Source organism: Triticum dicoccoides, chromosome 1B, assembly GCF_002162155.2.
Source record: "Triticum dicoccoides isolate Atlit2015 ecotype Zavitan chromosome 1B, WEW_v2.0, whole genome shotgun sequence".
Taxonomy (NCBI): Eukaryota; Viridiplantae; Streptophyta; class Magnoliopsida; order Poales; family Poaceae; genus Triticum; species Triticum dicoccoides.
The window spans coordinates 540,040,695-540,060,540 of record NC_041381.1 but is presented as its reverse complement, the minus strand read 5'-3'; positions in this window follow the sequence as shown (position 1 = coordinate 540,060,540).

The following is a 19,846-nucleotide window of genomic DNA, read 5'->3' as shown; positions in this document are numbered from 1 at the left end:
TCCGCAGGGAGTCCGGCCGAGGTTTCCACATACGGCCCCAAACGATGTGTGCAGGGTTCCCGAGACATCAAACGGGCGCCCGGTACACCGTGCCACGTGCCTACCGCATAACAGCCCACCCCTCCAGTCAGCGCTGCACACGGCCTCCAGCATAATACAAACACCAGAAACTACTTGCAACTCCTGGACAGAGGACAAGGGTGATTAAGAAGCCGAGAGGGTCCATTGGTTTCGGGCCCAATGCGTGGTAGTAGCTGTTTCATGGATCACAAACACAGAACTCAGTTCCTGAGGACGGCTTCAATGAGACAACCCACCATGTACTCCTACATGGCCTCTCACCGCTACCTTTACCAAATCGTGTTCACACACTTAGCTCACACACAGTAGGACATGTTTACACACCTCCGATTCATCCCCGATGAATCAGACCTGACACAACTCTAAGCATAGCAGGCATGACAAACAAGCATGAATGAGTAGGCACATCAGGGCTCAAACAACTCCTACTCATGCTAGTGGGTTTCATCTATTTACTGTGGCAATGACAGGTCATGCAGAGGATAAGGGGGTTCAACTACAGCAGCAAGTAACAGATGAATCGTTGTTGTCCTAATGCAGTAAAAGAGAGCAAGAGCGAGAGAGTGGGATTGTATCGGAATGAACAAGGGGGTTTTGCTTGCTTGGCACTTCTGAAGATAGTATAGCTCTTCATCGGTGTCATCGATCACAACGTCGGTACACGTCTACTGAGAGGGGACAAGCACCGACAAACAAAGAAGAAACACAATCAATATAATGCACAATATGATGCATGGTCATGACATGGAAATATGATGTGGTTTGAGCTAATGCATCTAGCAGCAGGTTAAGTGGAGTTGGTTTGAATCCAAGATTCAAATTCAAACTCCACATGTGGTTATTTAAATGCCATTCATACCATTTGTCCTAAACAGTAGTCATAGATTGTTCTAACATGCATGAAACCAGTACGGATTGATAGATTGGATTTTTTTGATCATTTTTCATATATAATTTATTTCATTTGGAGTTACGGTTGAATTACTATGATTTTTAGAATTTTGGATATTTTCTGAAATAAATAAATCATTTTTGATTTATTTTAAATCCCAGAAAATATTTACTGCGTCAGCATGACACAAGGCTGAGGTCAGCAGGTCAACCAAATCCGGGTCAAACCTGACAAGGGGGCCCACTGGTCAGTGACTAACGGCTGGTTAGTGTCACTGACAGGTGGGCCTAGTCAACGCTGACTAGGCCAAAGTCAGAGCTGACACATGGGGTCCACGGGATTAGCGCTAAACTAACAGGGAGATTAGGCTAACCTAAATAGGCACATGGGCCCACTTGGCAATGGCTCAAGGGGGTGATTAACGCGGCCATTAGTAGCTAATGACGACGCCACGTCAGATACGCCGGCAATGAGTCGCCGGTGACCACAGTACACGGCGGCGAGCTTCGGAAATCACCGTTCGGCGACGGTTTGGTGCGCGACTAGGCTCTACGGAGAGCTTGGAGTGCTCCGCGTCCTGCGGTGCGGGTGGTTGAGCGTGCGGTGGCCGGGAACGACCCCGGCGAGCATTTGGGCGGCGGCCGGCGCTCGGGTGAGTTGCGGGTTTGGTGTTGCAGCGCGCAAACGAACCAACTAACGCGCTAGCCATGCTCTGCGTGCAGCCTCGAGTTCGTTGGACGCTGGTGCGCGACCAAATGGTCACCGGAGTGACACCAGCGTCGAGCTCGTGCGGCGGTGGGTTTCGGCCTTGATGGAATCGGCGGCCAGAGCGAGCAAAAGAGAACGGGGGTAGGGTTGAAAGATGGCGGGGCTTACAGGGGGTCGGTTGGAGGGCCCAGCGGCTCGAGGGAGATGTCGGAGATGGCGACCGGGCGCCGGCGATCTCGGTCTTCCGAGGTTGAAGAAGAGGGCGATGCAGACACTATGGTGCGCCCCCGGTTGCATGGGTCGTCGAGGAGGAATACGGAGCTGCGTCGGTTCTCCTGGACATGCTTGATGGGAGAGGGAGGGCCCGTGGCCGAGGTGAATGGTGTCAGCGGCGACGAGCTCTGCTCGGTGATGCTCGGGGGAGAGGGGCAGACGAGGGAGAGACACGGGAGAGAGGGGGGAGAGTGACCAGGGGGTTGCGTGGCGCTCATAGGCGCGTCGGGGTAGCGGCGGAAGCAGGAGGTGGCGCAGCGCGTGGCCAGCGCGCAGCGAGCACGCGCTCGTCCTTCTGTCCAGGGAGGAAGATGACAGGGGTGTTGCGGTGGTGGGCTGGACCGGTCAACTAGACCGCCAGGTAGGTTTGGGCCAGGTAAGTGGCCCAGGTGGTTCACTCTCTCTCTTTTAATTGTTTTTGTTTTTTATTTCTCTGTAATCTTTAGGGCTTTATTAAAATACTAATGCTAACTCAAAAATCATGAAACTGCTGATGCCCACTGTTGAAAATATATACAACAGTAAACATTTCAGTTTATGATTATTTGGGCATTTAAAATATTTAATAGCATTTAAATGCCCAAATGCAAATACTATATGATTTAATTCAGTGACCAAATATGTCATGGAAAAATGTGCAACACCTCTGGTTATGGTTTCTAGCATTTTCCAGAAATGATGGACATTTTTGAAAGCTATTTGGATTGACTGAAAATATTTTAGTTGAACCTAGTGAATTCCTTTGATGCTAGGGTTTAGGCAATCCCCATTTAGATTTTCTGTGAAAAGTAAACATGATGCATCACCAAGAGCTAACACTAGGCATTACTAGAACCAGGGATGTGACAACTCACCCCTACTAAACAAGAATCTCGTCCCGAGATTCAAGCGTAGGGTAAGATGGAAGGGGGAACGCAAACTAACACAATCTTCACGATCCAGGTTGCACTTCAAAAGGGCGTTGGCTCAATCACAATGATCGTCTCGTTGTCTTGCTCTGAGAACTCCAACTAACATGACAACAAGAGGAAAGGAAAAGCTCTAGAAGGATGATCTTCTCGAAGATCGAACAACTCAGGATCAACTCCCGGAATGAGACACAGCAACATCTCTCGAACTGAGATACGAAGCACACATATAGAGGGATGGAGGGGAACAGATGACGAGGGTTCACTAGGTAGACAACAATTCCACACTTAAGAGGGTGGCGAATGGTTGTCAATGTAGCGAGGAGTTGAGTTGCCATGATACCACGGCGAGACATCCTGGAGGAGGGTGATTCATAGATTATTACCTTAGGTGGCAAAAAGAATTACCTTTGATATAGAGATCACTCAGACTTTCTATAGCAGCCTAAGGCAAAACACAGCAATCATATGGCGGAGTGCGAAGGAATGGCATGCCATACTAGAATGGATGATGTGGATTTACCTTGTTGAAGACAACACAAGGGATGATTTTGCTTATCATCGGAAATGGATGGAACCCATGGTAGGACCACTTTGAGGATGATCCCGATCAGTAATTACTGCGAAGGGTAGTCCATAGTAGGATGGCACAATGGCAGTGCAAGCTAGGAACAAGGTGCAATTGCTGGGAATGATTTTAGTAACTAGGAAGAAACTCAACAGCAGAGAGTGATTCCACTATTGGAATGGTTATAGCATAACCGAGGAAGCTGGGAGCAATCCCGGTTAGTAACTATGATAGCACCTAGTGCTTCTGCGTGCTTTCAAGAACTTGAGCATTTCCATAATCATCAAGGTTTTACCAACATTCGTGTCAAGGGTGCTGATAACACAACATACTACCATGATGAATAGTGATGGACGATGCATATGCAAAGGAAGATAACACTTTCTCAGATTGCACCTTAGCGAGACCAAGGGGGCAAAATCTAGATGATCGACCGAGAGACATTTAGCACTCCGCTTCTAATGTTCTCCTTGATGTACTAGCGTATCCCATACATAGATATGGTTTGATATCTAGAACATCAAGTAAAGGTCGGACTTCGGAAACACAAAATCCATAAGGGACAACTAGGGAGTAAATCCTACGAAGTCCCTATGGGGAGGTGGTCAACTTCTTCAACCAAGATACTACAATAATAGGCCTTCCGGCTAGGTGTGTTGGCCACGACATCCATGTTACCCAGTTACAGAGAGACCAATATTATAATTCTTGGGACACGTTCCAACCATCATATCTGCCTGAGAATCAGATCTGGTTGGTGTCAGGATATTCCAGACTCATCAAGTCTAGAAATAAAAATGAAAGTTTGCAACACAAATCGACGATGACGTTGCGAGATTCTCGGGAAATGAACTGGGATAGCAAGCTCCAAACATGAGCTGGTTCTGCTACAACATGTGAACACGTTGTCCGAGACAAGCATGACCACATAGTAGTCTTATAATAAAACATTACCGAGTTAAGTAGGGGAACCATCATCAAGGATAACGAGGTCCTAACATAAGTCATGATTAGCTCTTATGAAGGAACTCCTTCTCCTTGAACAAATCAGTTAGTGGCTTGGTGTGCTAGGGACACATATAGAATGAAGGTTGCAAGTCTCCATACCACATAATACTTCGCACGTATGCATGACTGACTTGGAGTGATTCCAGAGGAAGCAAGCCAACTTTCCCGAATTCACGGCGGCAACTTGCATCAATGCACATGAATTAGAGAAAGTCACTTCTTTCATCCGAACATATGCTTCATGCACGAGACATGAAGATAATGCTTATAAAAGTTCCCAACACTAGCTGGATGTTCAACACGAATCATGGATGAGACAAAATGCTACTGATGGGCTCAACAACAATTCATCCAGGTTTCCATATGGATGGAATACCACGATTATGTGAGCAAGGTGATAGAATTGACCGGACCAAAAGATATAATGGTGTATACTCGAGGGATCAACCACGAGTAATACAACATTACGAACATCATTGGTTCTGATTTGATTTGAGAATAGCCCACACTCAAATCAAAGTTTTGGCAAGACAACAGGTCCAGCAATTGGTCACGGAGATCAATCGATGAAGATATCATCTTTCTTCAACACACATATACAAAGAGATATCCCTTTGGAATGAACTAAGTCAGACAAAGCTTTCATCTTCCAACTCTCCAAGTTGTCCTTCAGCTTAACCAACTAGCTCAGGGGTATCCAACATAGACACTTGGAGAAGGGGTGGTTTAGGGGAAAACCAAATGGATCACGATCTCAACATAACGGTCAGGGGACAACCTGATGATATTTCCAAGAAATTCGGAAAATCATGAACCACCGATATGTTACTAAGCTCGAGAACAATCTTGCTTTTCAGGCAAGATGATGTGATCACATGAGCAAGGATTGATACCATCCTAACTCTTGATCGAAGAATGCACCAGGAAAAATGGACTAGGTAGCACGATCAACCTTAGGGCGATGATTCAATAATCAACACGCTAAGAATGAGATTTTCGTCCATTAACCACTAAGCAACATGGTTGCTAGGGGTATTGATTTCACACATCATAGTTCACCTGTCGGTATTCCGGTTACAACAACACGAAAATCGAGAAATGAATAATGAGGGCGAGGAGTATCACTGCGTCAAGAATTCACAAGAGCTGGTGCAATTCTCATGAAAATCCTGACATAAAAGGGGGTAATACTCCAGGGTAGAACAGAATCAAAAGCTGGATTGGCATTTTGATTTGTGGATTACAAATGCTTTGACCCAATCCTGGATATGGATAAGGTACTGGAGTTTGTTTCTCCTAGTCATTCCAGAGTAGAATGGCTTGACGGACCACAAGATTAATAGGCATCGATGAACGAATGCACGCATACTCTTGACTTGTTGGGGAACGTAGCAGAAATTCAAAATTTTCCTACGAATCACCAAGATCTATCTATGGAGAGACCAGCTACGAGTAGAAGGAGAGTGCATCCACATACCCTTGTAGATCGCTAAGCGGAAGCGTTCAAGTGAACGGGGTTGATGGAGTCGTACTCGTCGTGATTCAAATCACCGATGATCAAGTGCCGAACGGACGGCACCTCCGCGTTCAACACACGTACAGCCCGGTGACGTCTCCCACGCCTTGATCCAGCAAGGAGAGAGGGAGAGGTTGAGGAAGACTCCATCCAACAGCAGCACAACGGCGTGGTGGTGGTGGAGGAGCGTGGCAATCCCGTAGGGCTTCGCCAAGCACCATGGGAGAAGAGGAGGAGGGAGAGGGGCAGGGCTGCACCAACGAGAGATCAAATCACGTGATATGGGCAGCCCCTAGGCCTCATATATATAGGGGAAGGGGAGGACTGCGCCCCCTTTAGGGTTTCCCACCCCAAGGGGCGGCGTCCAGCCTCCAGATGGCATCTGGTGCGGCGGCCAAGAGGGGGGGAGGAGTCCATCCTCCCCAAGGCACCTCGGAGGTGCCTTCCCCCTTGAGGACTCTTCCCTCTAGGGTTCCCTAGGCGCATGGGCCTCTTGGGGCTGGTGCCCTTGGCCCATGTAGGCCAAGGAGCACCCCCTACAGCCCATGTGGCCCCCCGAGGCAGGTGGCCCCACCCAGTGGGCCCCCGGGACCCTTCCGGTGGTCCCGGTACAATACCGATGACCCCGAAACTTGTCCCGATGGCCGAAACAGGACTTCCGATATATAAATATTTACCTCCGGACCATTCCGGAACTCCTCGTGACGTCTGGGATCTCATCCGGGACTCCGAACAACATTCGGTAACCACATACAAGCTTCCTTTATAACCCTAGCGTCATCGAACCTTAAGTGTGTAGACCCTACGGGTTCGGGAGACATGCAGACATGACCGAGACGTTCTCCAGTCAATAACCAACAGCGGGATCTGGATACCCATGTTGGCTCCCACATGTTCCACGATGATCTCATCGGATGAAGAGACGTTCTCCAGTCAATAACCAACAGCGGGATCTGGATACCCATGTTGGCTCCCACATGTTCCACGATGATCTCATCGGATGAACCACGATGTCAAGGACTCAATCGATCCCGTATTCAATTCCCTTTGTCTATCGGTATGTTACTTGCCCGAGATTCGATCGTCGGTATCCAATACCTTGTTCAATCTCGTTACCGGCAAGTCACTTTACTCGTTCCGTAACACATCATCCCGTGATCAACTCCTTGGTCACATTGCGCATATGATGATGTCCTACCGAGTGGGCCCAGAGATACCTCTCCGTTTACACGGAGTGACAAATCCCAGTCTCGATCCGCATAAAACAATAGATACTTTCGGAGATACCTGTAGTGCACCTTTATAGTCACCCAGTTACGTTGTGACGTTTGATACACCCAAAGCACTCCTACGGTATCCAGGAGTTACACGATCTCATGGTCGAAGGAAGAGATACTTGACATTGGCAAAGCTCTAGCAAATGAACTACACGATCTATTGTGCTAGTCTTAGGATTGGGTCTTGTCCATCACATCATTCTCCTAATGATGTGATCCCGTTATCAACGACATCCAATGTCCATAGCCAGGAAACCATGACTATCTGTTGATCACAACGAGCTAGTCAACTAGAGGCTCACTAGGGACATATTGTGGTCTATGTATTCACACGTGTATTACGATTTCCGGATAATACAGTTATAGCATGAATAAAAGACAATTATCATGAACAAGGAAATATAATAATAATACTTTTATTATTGCCTCTAGGGCATATTTCTAACAGTCTCCCACTTGCACTAGAGTCAATAATCTAGTTCACACCGCCATGTGATTAACACTCACAGGTCACATCGCCATGTGACTAATACCCAAGAGTTTACTAGAGTCAGTAGTCTAGTTCACATCACTATGTGATTAACACTCAATGAGTTTTATGTTTGATCATGTTGCTTGTGAGAGAGGTTTTAGTCAACAGGTCTGAACCTTTCAGATCCGTGTGTGCTTTACAAATCTCTATGTCATCTCCTAGATGCAGCTACCACGCTCTATTTGGAGCTATTCCAAACAACTGTTCTACTTGTAGCTATCCTAAATTATTGCTCCATTATATGTATCCGGTCTCTCTACTTAGAGCTATCCGGATAGGTGTCAAGCTTGCATCGTCGTAACTTTTACGACGAACTCTTTTACCACCTCCATAATCGAGAAAATTCCTTAGTCCACTAGTTACTAAGGATAACTTTGACCGCTGTCCTGTGAGCCATTCTTGGATCACTCTTGTACCCCTTGACTGACTCATGGCAAGGCACACTTCAGGTGCGGTACACAGCATAGCATACCGAAGAGCCTACGTCTTAAGCATAGGGGACGACCTTCGTTCTTTCTCTCTATTCTGCCGTGGTTGAGCTTTAAGTCTTAACTTCGTACCTTACAACTCAGGCAAGAACTCCTTCTTTGACTGGTCCATCTTGAACACCTTCAAGATCATGTCAAGGTATGTGCTCATTTGAAAGTATTATTAAGCATTTTGATCTATCCTTATAGATCTTGATGCTCAATGTTCAAGTAGCTTAATCCAGGCTTTCCATTGAAAAACACTTTCAAAATAACCCTATATGCTTTCCAGAAATTCTACATCATTTCTGATCAACAATATGTCAACAACATATACTCATCAGAAATTCTATAGTGCTCCCACTCACTTCTTTGGAAATACAAGTTTCTCATAAACTTTGTACAAACCCAAAATTTTTGATCATCATCAAAGCATACATTCCAACTCCGAGATGCTCACTCCAGTCCTTAGAAGGATTGCTGGAGCTTTGCATACTTATTAGCATCTTTCGGGATTGACAAAACCTTCCGGTTGTATCACATACAACCTTTCCTCATTAAAATCGTCGAGGAAATAATGTTTTGACATCCTATCTGCAAGATTTCATAAATAATGCAGTAATCGCTAATATAATTCCAACAGACTCTTAGCATCGCTACGAGTGAGAAAATCTCATCGTAGTCAACTCCTTGAACTTGTCGGAAAACATCTTAACGACAAGTCGAGCTTTCTTAATGGTGACATTTACCATCATTGTCCGTCTTCCTTTTGAAATCCATCTGTACTCATTAGCCTTACGACCATCGAGTCGTTCTGCCAAAGTCTACACTTTGTTTTCATACATGGATCCTCTCTCGGATTTTATGGCCTCAAGCCATTTATCGGAATCCGGGCCCACCATCGCTTCTCCATAGCTCGTAGGTTCATTGTTGTCTAGCAACATGACCTTCAAGACAGGATTACGTACCACTCTGAAGTAGTACGCATCCTTGTCATCCTACGAGGTTTGGGAGTGACTTGATCCGAAGTTTCATGATCAATATCATAAGCTTCCACTTCAATTGGTGTAGGTGCCACAGGAACAACTCCCTATGCCCTGCCAGACACTAGTTGAAGAGACGGTTCAATAACCTCATCAAGTCTCCACCATCCTCCCACTCAACTCTTTCGAGAGAAACCTTTCCTCGAGAAAGGACCCGATTCAAGAAACAATCCATATTGCTTTCGGATCTGAATTAGGAGTTATACCCAACTGTTTTGGGTGTCCTATGAAGATGCATTTTATCCGCTTTGGGTTCGAGCTTATCAATCCTGAAACTTTTTCACATAAGCATCGCAGCCCCAAACCTTTAAGAAACGACAACTTAGGTTTCTCTAAACCATAATTCATACGGTGTCATCTCATCGGAATTACGTGGTGCCCTATTTAAAGTGAATGTGGTTGTCTCTAATGCCTAACCCATGAACGATAGTGGTAATTCGATAAGAGACATCATGGTACGCACCATATCCAATAGGGTGCAACTATGATGTTCGGACACACCATCACATTATGGTGTTCCAGGCGGTATTAATTGTGAAACAATTTCCACAATGTCTTAATTGTGTGCCAAAACTCGTAACTCAGATATTCATCTCTATGATCATATCATAGACATTTTATCCTCTTGTCACAATGATCTGCTACTTCACTCTGAAATTACTTGAACCATTCAATAATTTAGACTTGTGTTTCATCAAGTAAATATACTCAACATTTACTCGAATCATCTGTGAAGTAAGAACATAATGATATTCACTGCATGCCTCAGCATTTATTCGACTGCACACATCAAAATGTGTTACTTCCAACAAGTTGCTATCTTGTTCCATCTTATTGAAACCGAGGCTTTTCAGTCATCTTGCCTATGTGGTATGATTTGCATATCTCAAGTGATTCAAAATCAAGTGAGTCCGAACGGTCCATTTGCATGGAGTTTCTTCATGCATATATACCAATAGACATGGTTCGCATGTCTCAAACTTTTCAAAAGTGAGTGAGTCCAAAGATCCATCAACATGGAGCTTCTTCATGCGTTTTATACCAATATGACTTACATGGCAGTGCCACAAGCAAGTGGTACTATCATTACTATCTTATATCTTTTGGCATGAAAATGTGTATCACTACGATCGAGATTCAATAAACCATTCCTTTAGGTGCAAGAGCACTTATTCAGGTTTAATACTAATCTTGATGGTAGAGGGAGCGTGCGATGTTAGATCACATCAAACTTGGAAACACTTCCAACACGTATCGTCAGCTCACCTTTAGCTAGTCTCCGTTTTATTCAGTAGCTTTTATTTCGAGTTACTAACACTTAGCAACCGAACCGGTATCCAATACCCTGGTGCTACTAGGAGTACTAGTAAAGTACACATTAACATAATGTATATCCAATATACTTCTATCGACCTTGCCTGCCTTCTCATCTACCAAGTATCTAGGGTAATGCTGCTCCAGTGGTTGTTCCCCTTATTACAGAAGCACTTAGTCTCGGGTTTGGGTTCAACCTTGGGTTTCTTCACTGGAGCAGCAGCTGATTTGCTGTTTCATGAAGTATCCCTTCTTGCCCTTGCCCTTCTTGAAACTAGTGGTTTCACTAACCATCAACAATTGATGCTCCTTCTTGATTTCTACTTTCGCGGTGTCAAACATCGCGAATACCTCAAGGATCATCATATCCATCCCTGATATGTTATAGTTCATCACGAAGCTCTAGCAGCTTGGTGGCAATGACTTTGGAGAAACATCACTATCTCATCTGGAAGATTAACTCCCACTCGATTCAAGTGATTGTTGCACTCAGACAATCTGAGCACAAGTTCAATGATTGAGCTTTTCTCCCTTAGTTTGCAGTTTAAGAAGATCGTCGGAGGTCTTATACCTCTTGACGTGGGCACGAGCCTGAAATCCCAATTTCAGCCCTCGAAACATCTCATATGTTCCGCGACGTTTCGAAAACGTCTTTGGTGCCTCTACTTGAACCATTTAACTGAACTATCACATAGTTATCAAAACGTGTATGTTCGATGTTCGAAACATCCACAAACGACGTTTGGGGTTCAGCACACTAAGCAGTGCATTAAGGACATAAGCGTTCTAGTGTCCGCATATTCGCTACTGTCAACTTTCAACTATATTTTCTCTAGGAACATATCTAAAACAGTAGAACTATAGCGTGAGCTACGACATAATTTGCAAAAGGTCTTTTGACTATGTTCAGGATAATTGAGTTCATCTTATGAACTCCCACTTAGACAGACATCCCTCTGGTCATCTAAGTGATCACATGATCCGAGTCAACTAGGCCGTGTCCGATCATCACGTGAGACGGAATAGTCATCATCGGTGAACATCTTCATGTTGATCGTATCTACTATACGACTCATGCTCGACCTTTCGGTCTCCGTGTTCCGAGGCCATGTCTGCACATGCTAGGCTCGTCAAGTTAACCCTAAGTGTTTTCGCTGTGTAAAACTGTCTTACACCCGTTGTATGTGAACGTAAGAATCCATCACACCCGATCATCACGTGGTGCTTAGAAGCGACGAACTGTAGCAACGGTGCACAGTTAGGGGAGAACACTTCTTGAAATTTTGTAAGGGATCATCTTATTTACTACCGCCGTCCTAAGTAAACAAGATGCATAAACATGATAAACATCACATGCAATCAAATAGTGACATGATATGGACAATATCATTTTGCTCCTTTTGATCTTCATCTTCGGGGCTCCATGATCATCATCGTCACCGGCATGACACCATGATCTCCATCATCATGATCTCCATCATCGTGTCTTCATGAAGTTGTCACGCCAACGACTACTTCTACTTCTATGGCTAACGCGTTTAGCAATAAAGTAAAGTAAGTTACATGGCGTTCTTCAATGACACGCAGGTCATACAAAAAATAAAGACAACTCCTATGGCTCCTGCCGGTTGTCATACTCATCGACATGCAAGTCGTGAATCCTATTACAAGAACATGATCAATCTCATACATCACATATCATTCATCACATTCTTCTTGGCCATATCACATCACATAGCATACCCTGCAAAAACAAGTTAGACGTCCTCTAATTGTTGTTTGCATGTTTTTACGTGGCTGCTATGGGTTTCTAGCAAGAACGTTTCTTACCTACGCAAGACCACAACGTGATATGCCAATTGCTATTTACCCTTCATAAGGACCCTTTTCATCGAATCCGTTCCGACTAAAGTGGGAGAGACTGGCACCCGCTAGCCACCTTATGCACCAAGTGCATGTCAATCGGTGGAACCTGTCTCACGTAAGAGTACGTGTAAGGTCGGTCCGGGCCGCTTCATCCCACAATACCGTCGAAACAAGATTGGACTAGTAACGGTAAGCATATTGAACAACATCAACGCCCACAACTACTTTGTGTTCTACTCGTGCAAAGAATCTACGCAATAGACCAAGCTCATGATGCCACTGTTGGGGAACGTAGCAGAAATTCAAAATTTTCCTACGTGTCACCAAGATCTATCTATGGAGAGACCAGCAACGAGTAGAAAGAGAGTGCATCTACATACCCTTGTAGATCGCTAAGCGGAAGCGTTCAAGTGAACGGGGTTGAAGGAGTCGTTCTCGTCGTGATTCAAATCACCGATGATCAAGTGCCGAACGCACGGCACCTCCGCGTTCAACACACATACAGCCTGGTGACGTCTCCCACGCCTTGATCCAGCAAGGAGAGAGGGAGAAGTTGAGGAAGACTCCATCCAGCAGCAGCACAACGGCGTGGTGGTGGTGGAGGAGCGTGGCAATCCTGCAGGGCTTCGCCAAGCACCACGGGAGAGGAGGACGACTTGGGAGAGGGGGAGGGCTGCGCCAGAACTTCGTCTATAGCTCCCATGCGCCTCCCCACTATATATAGGGGTGGAGGGGCTGGTTTCTTGCCCTCCAAGTCCATTGGGGCGTTGGCCAAGGTGGGAGGAAAGAAATCTCATTATTTCCTTCCCCACCGATTGTTATCCCCCCTTTTTAGGGATCTTGATCTTATCCCTTCGGGATATGATCTTATTCCTTCTAAGGGGGGATCTTGGTGCGCCTTGACCAGGGGTGTGGGGCCTTGCCCCCACTACCCACGTCCATGTGGGCCCCCCCATGCAGGTGGGCCCCACTCCGGAACCTTCTAGAACCTTCCCGGTACAATACCGAAAAATCCCGAACATTTTCCGGTGGCCAAAATAGGACTTCCCATATATAAATCTTTACCTCCGGACCATTCCGGAACTCCTCGTGACGTCCGGGATCTCATCCAGGACTCCGAACAACATTCGGTAACCACATACAAACTTCCTTTATAACCCTAGCGTCATCGAACCTTAAGTGTGTAGACCCTACGGGTTCGGGAGACATGTAGACATGACCGAGACGTTCTCCGGTCAATAACCAACAGCGGGATCTGGATACCCATGATGGCTCCCACATGTTCCACGATGATCTCATCGGATGAACCACGATGTCAAGGACTTAATCAATCCCGTATTCAATTCCCTTTGTCTATCGGTATGTTACTTGCCCGAGATTCGATCATCGGTATCCAATACCTTGTTCAATCTCGTTACCGGCAAGTCACTTTACTCGTTCCATAACACATCATCCCGTGATCAACTCCTTGGTCACATTGCGCATATGATGATGTCCTACCGAGTGGGCCCAGAGATAACTCTCCGTTTACACGGAGTGACAAATCCCAGTCTCGATCCGCATAAAACAATAGATACTTTCGGAGATACCTGTAGTGCACCTTTATAGTCACCCAGTTACGTTGTGACGTTTGATACACCCAAAGCACTCCTACGGTATCCAGGAGTTACACGCTCTCATGGTCGAAGGAAGAGATACTTGACATTGGCAAAGCTCTAGCAAATGAACTACACGATCTTTTGTGCTAGTCTTAGGATTGGGTCTTGTCCATCACATCATTCTCCTAATGATGTGATCCCGTTATCAACGACATCCAATGCCCATAGCCAGGAAACCATGACTATCTGTTGATCACAACGAGCTAGTCAACTAGAGGCTCACTAGGGACATATTGTGGTCTATGTATTCACACGTGTATTACGATTTCCGGATAATACAGTTATAGCATGAATAAAAGACAATTATCATTAACAAGGAAATATAATAATAATACTTTTATTATTGCCTCTAGGGCATATTCACACGTGTATTTCGAGTTAGCTTTTATTTCCGGATAATACAGTTATATAATAATAATACGTTAGCTAGTCTCCGTTTATTCCGTAGCTTTTATTTCGAGTTACTAACACTTAGCAACCGAACCGGTATCCAATATCCTGGTGCTACTAGGAGTACTAGTAAAGTACACATTAACATAATGTATATCCAATATACTTCTATCGACCTTGCCAGCCTTCTCATCTACCAAGTATCTAGGGTAATGCTGCTCCAGTGGTTGTTCCCCTTATTACAGAAGCACTTAGTCTCGGGTTTGGGTTCAACCTTGGGTTTCTTCACTAGAGCAGCAGCTGAATTGCCGTTTCATGAAGTATCCCTTTGTTCCCTTGCCCTTCTTGAAACTAGTGGTTTCACCAACCATCAACAATTGATGCTCCTTCTTGATTTCTACTTTCGCGGTGTCAAACATCATGAATATTTCAAGGATCATCATATCTATCCTTGATATGTTATAGTTAATCACGAAGCTCTAGCAGCTTGGTGGCAATGACTTTGGGGAAACATCACTATCTCATCTGGAGGATCAACTCCCACTCGATTCAAGTGATTGTTGTGCTCAGACAATCTGAGCACAAGCTCAATGATTGAGCTTTTCTCCCTTAGTTTGCAGGCTAAGAAAATCGTCGGAGGTGTTATACCTCTTGACGTGGGCACGAGCCTGAAATCCCAATTTCAGCCCTCGAAACATCTCATATGTTCCGCGACGTTTCGAAAACGTCTTTGGTGCCTCTACTCAAACCATTTAATTGAACTATCACGTAGTTATCAAAACGTGTATGTCCGATGTTCGCAACATCGACAAACGACGTTGGGGTTCAGCACACTGAGCGGTGCATTAAGGACATAAGCTTTCTACTGATCGCATAATCGCTACTATCAACTTTCAACTATATTTTCTCTAGGAACATATCTAAACAGTGGAACTAAAGCGCGAGCTTACGACATAATTTGCAAAAGGTCTTTTGACTATGTTCAGGATAATTAAGTTCATCTTATGAACTCCCACTCAGATAGACATCCCTCTGGTCATCTAAGTGATTACATGATCCGAGTCAACTAGGCCGTGTCCGATCATCACGTGAGACGGACTAGTCATCATCGGTGAACATCTTCATGTTGATCGTATCTGCTATACGACTCATGCTCGACCTTTCGGTCTCCGTGTTCCGAGGCCATGTCTGCACATGCTAGGCTCGTCAAGTTAACCCTAAGTGTTTTCGCTGTGTAAAACTGTCTTACACCCGTTGTATGTGAACGTAAGAATCCATCACACCCGATCATCACGTGGTGCTTAGAAGCGACAAACTGTAGCAACGGTGCACAGTTAGGGGAGAACACTTCTTGAAATTTTGTAAGGGATCATCTTATTTACTACCGTCATCCTAAGTAAACAAGATGCATAAACATGATAAACATCACATGCAATCAAATAGTGACATGATATGGCCAATATCATTTTGCTCCTTTTGATCTTCATCTTCGGGGCTCCATGATCATCATCGTCACCGGCACGACACCATGATCTCCATCATCATGATCTCCATCATCGTGTCTTCATGAAGTTGTCACGCCAACGACTACTTCTACTTCTATGACTAACGCGTTTAGCAATAAAGTAAAGTAGTTTACATGGCGTTCTTCAATGACACACAGGTCATACAATAAATAAAGACAACTCCTATGGCTCCTGCCGGTTGTCATACTCATCGACATGCAAGTCGTGAATCCTATTACAAGAACATGATCAATCTCATACATCACATATCATTCATCACATTCTTCTTGGCCATATCACATCACAAAGCATACCCTGCAAAAACAAGTTAGACGTCCTCTAATTGTTGTTTGCATGTTTTACGTGGCTGCTATGGGTTTCTAGCAAGAACGTTTCTTACCTACGCAATACCACAACGTGATATGCCAATTGCTATTTACCCTTCATAAGGACCCTTTTCATCGAATCCGTTCCGACTAAAGTGGGAGAGACTGGCACCCGCTAGCCACCTTATGCACCAAGTGCATGTCAATCGGTGGAACCTGTCTCACGTAAGAGTACGTGTAAGGTCGGTCCGGGCCGCTTCATCCCACAATACCGTCGAAACAAGATTGGACTAGTAACGGTAAGCATATTGAACAACATCAACGCCCACAACTACTTTGTGTTCTACTCGTGCAAAGAATCTACGCAATAGACCTAGCTCATGATGCTACTGTTGGGGAACGTAGCAGAAATTCAAAATTTTCCTACGAATCACCAAGATCTATCTATGGAGAGACCAGCTACGAGTAGAAGGAGAGTGCATCCACATACCCTTGTAGATCGCTAAGCGGAAGCATTCAAGTGAACGGGGTTGATGGAGTCGTACTCGTCGTGATTCAAATCACCGATGATCAAGTGCCGAACGGACGGCACCTCCGCGTTCAACACATGTACAGCCCGGTGACGTCTCCCACGCCTTGATCCAGCAAGGAGAGAGGGAGAGGTTAAGGAAGACTCCATCCAACAGCAGCACAACGGCGTGGTGGTGGTGGAGGAGCGTGGCAATCCCGCAGGGCTTCGCCAAGCACCATGGGAGAAGAGGAGGAGGGAGAGGGGCAGGGCTGCACCAACGAGAGATCAAATCACGTGATATGGGCAGCCCCTAGGCCTCATATATATAGGGGAAGGGGAGGGCTGCGCCCCCTTTAGGGTTTCCCACCCCAAGGGGCGGCGGCCAGCCTCCAGATGGCATCTGGTGCGGCGGCCAAGAGGGGGGGGGAGGAGTCCATCCTCCCCAAGGCACCTCGGAGGTGCCTTCCCCCTTGAGGACTCTTCCCTCTAGGGTTCCCTAGGCGCATGGGCCTCTTGGGGCTGGTGCCCTTGGCCCATGTAGGCCAAGGCGCACCCCCTACAGCCCATGTGGCCCCCCGGGGCAGGTGGCCCCACCCGGTGGGCCCCCGGGACCCTTCCGGTGGTCCCGGTACAATACCGATGACCCCGAAACTTGTCCCGATGGCCGAAACAGGACTTCCTATATATAAATCTTTACCTCCGGACCATTCCGGAACTCCTCGTGACGTCCGGGATCTCATCCGGGACTCCGAACAACATTTGGTAACCACATACAAGCTTCCTTTATAACCCTAGCGTCATCGAACCTTAAGTGTGTAGACCCTACGGGTTCGGGAGACATGCAGACATGACCGAGACATTCTCCAGTCAATAACCAACAGCGGGATCTGGATACCCATGTTGGCTCCCACATGTTCCACGATGATCTCATCGGATGAACCACGATGTCAAGGACTCAATCGATCCCGTATTCAATTCCCTTTGTCTATCGGTATGTTACTTGCCCGAGATTCGATCGTCGGTATCCAATACCTTGTTCAATCTCGTTACCGGCAAGTCACTTTACTCGTTCCGTAACACATCATCCCGTGATCAACTCCTTGGTCACATTGCGCATATGATGATGTCCTACCGAGTGGGCCCAGAGATACCTCTCCGTTTACACGGAGTGACAAATCCCAGTCTCGATCCGCATAAAACAATAGATACTTTCGGAGATACCTGTAGTGCACCTTTATAGTCACCCAGTTACGTTGTGACGTTTGATACACCCAAAGCACTCCTACGGTATCCAGGAGTTACACGATCTCATGGTCGAAGGAAGAGATACTTGACATTGGCAAAGCTCTAGCAAATGAACTACACGATCTATTGTGCTAGTCTTAGGATTGGGTCTTGTCCATCACATCATTCTCCTAATGATGTGATACCGTTATCAACGACATCCAATGTCCATAGCCAGGAAACCATGACTATCTGTTGATCACAACGAGCTAGTTAACTAGAGGCTCACTAGGGACATATTGTGGTCTATGTATTCACACGTGTATTACGATTTCCGGATAATACAGTTATAGCATGAATAAAAGACAATTATCATGAACAAGGAAATATAATAATAATACTTTTATTATTGCCTCTAGGGCATATTTCCAACATGACTATCAATTGATAGACGAGGGTCGAAAGACAACTAAGAGGGACAACTCAAAAGAACATATCATTTTCTGAGTTGTGGATGCATAGATTAGTATGTTGAGCAAAGCTCAACATTTCTTCCGGATAACCCATGCAGAAAGTAGAACTGGCAGATTCACAATATAGAATGGAGAACTCATGAAGATCACTCTGGTTGTGATCTTTTGGTTCAAAGAACTCCTGCCAAGAATGGTTCATGGTATTTGGAAGAACGATATACCACGGACCTCGAGGACTATCGCAAAGGTTACTAATATCCTAAAGGAACTAGCAAACACTATCAACACGAGGTAACTAGGGTGAATCTCGGGTTCAAAACCCAAGGAGTAGAATACCTACTACTAAGTGGCATCACGGGATGCTTTCGAGAATAAAGGCCAGAATCATCACACTGGGAACACAAATCATGGCTAGCTTACTAGGTGGTACTCTAAGACACCTAGGGTCATAATACTAGCTCCAACATATATACCGAGGCAATGAAGTACCTCAACACACTAGTTGGTGTGGTTAATCTGGCCAAAGGAACATCAGAACGGTAAGAAGGGATTTGCAAATGCATCAGACTATTTAGAAACCTGGGATGACTCGGACAGCATAACGGCTGTAAATGCTCGAAAAAGATTTAAGACATCCTACAAATGGTGGCATAACCACTCGATCATCATAATATCAAAGTTCTGAGATCAACTATGAATACACGGAGATAGTAGAAACGGAACTGAGGCTTGGATCCAACAATCCTATAAGTCTACAGATTAGTAACAAGTGATCCTGATAGAAAGAAGAGAAAGCCTAGTTCCCTAACCCCGTAGGAAAGATAAGATGACTCAGATCAGAAGGCATAAGGTATAAGGAGTAAAAAGAGCCTTACGTTCCATCCCACAATCAATTCCCCTACATATAACTAAAGAATTTCTAGACTCAACTTCGACCAGTTTGGCTTGGTAATCCTACAGGCAGTCAAGCTCTGATACCAAAGCTGTCAGGACCCCGACTCAATGCCACATCAATCTAGCATGTAACACCTCATATCACTTTGCGGCCTCAAGCACGGTATTCCCACGGGTGTTGCCTTACCTTTGCCTGGGACCGTTTGCGCCTTTTGGCACACGTATATGATAGTGTCGCTAGCATCCATATGATAAGGAGCCCGGGCTGACATGGCTAGTCGTAAACCCAAAGTGGCACAAACTTACAGGCACAGGCATCCATGACCCAGCATCAAACGTGTCGGTCATCAGCAAGTGAATCCAGGCTATAGCACTGGGCTAGCAGGACTCCGGTGAACCGGGCTGTAGCGGG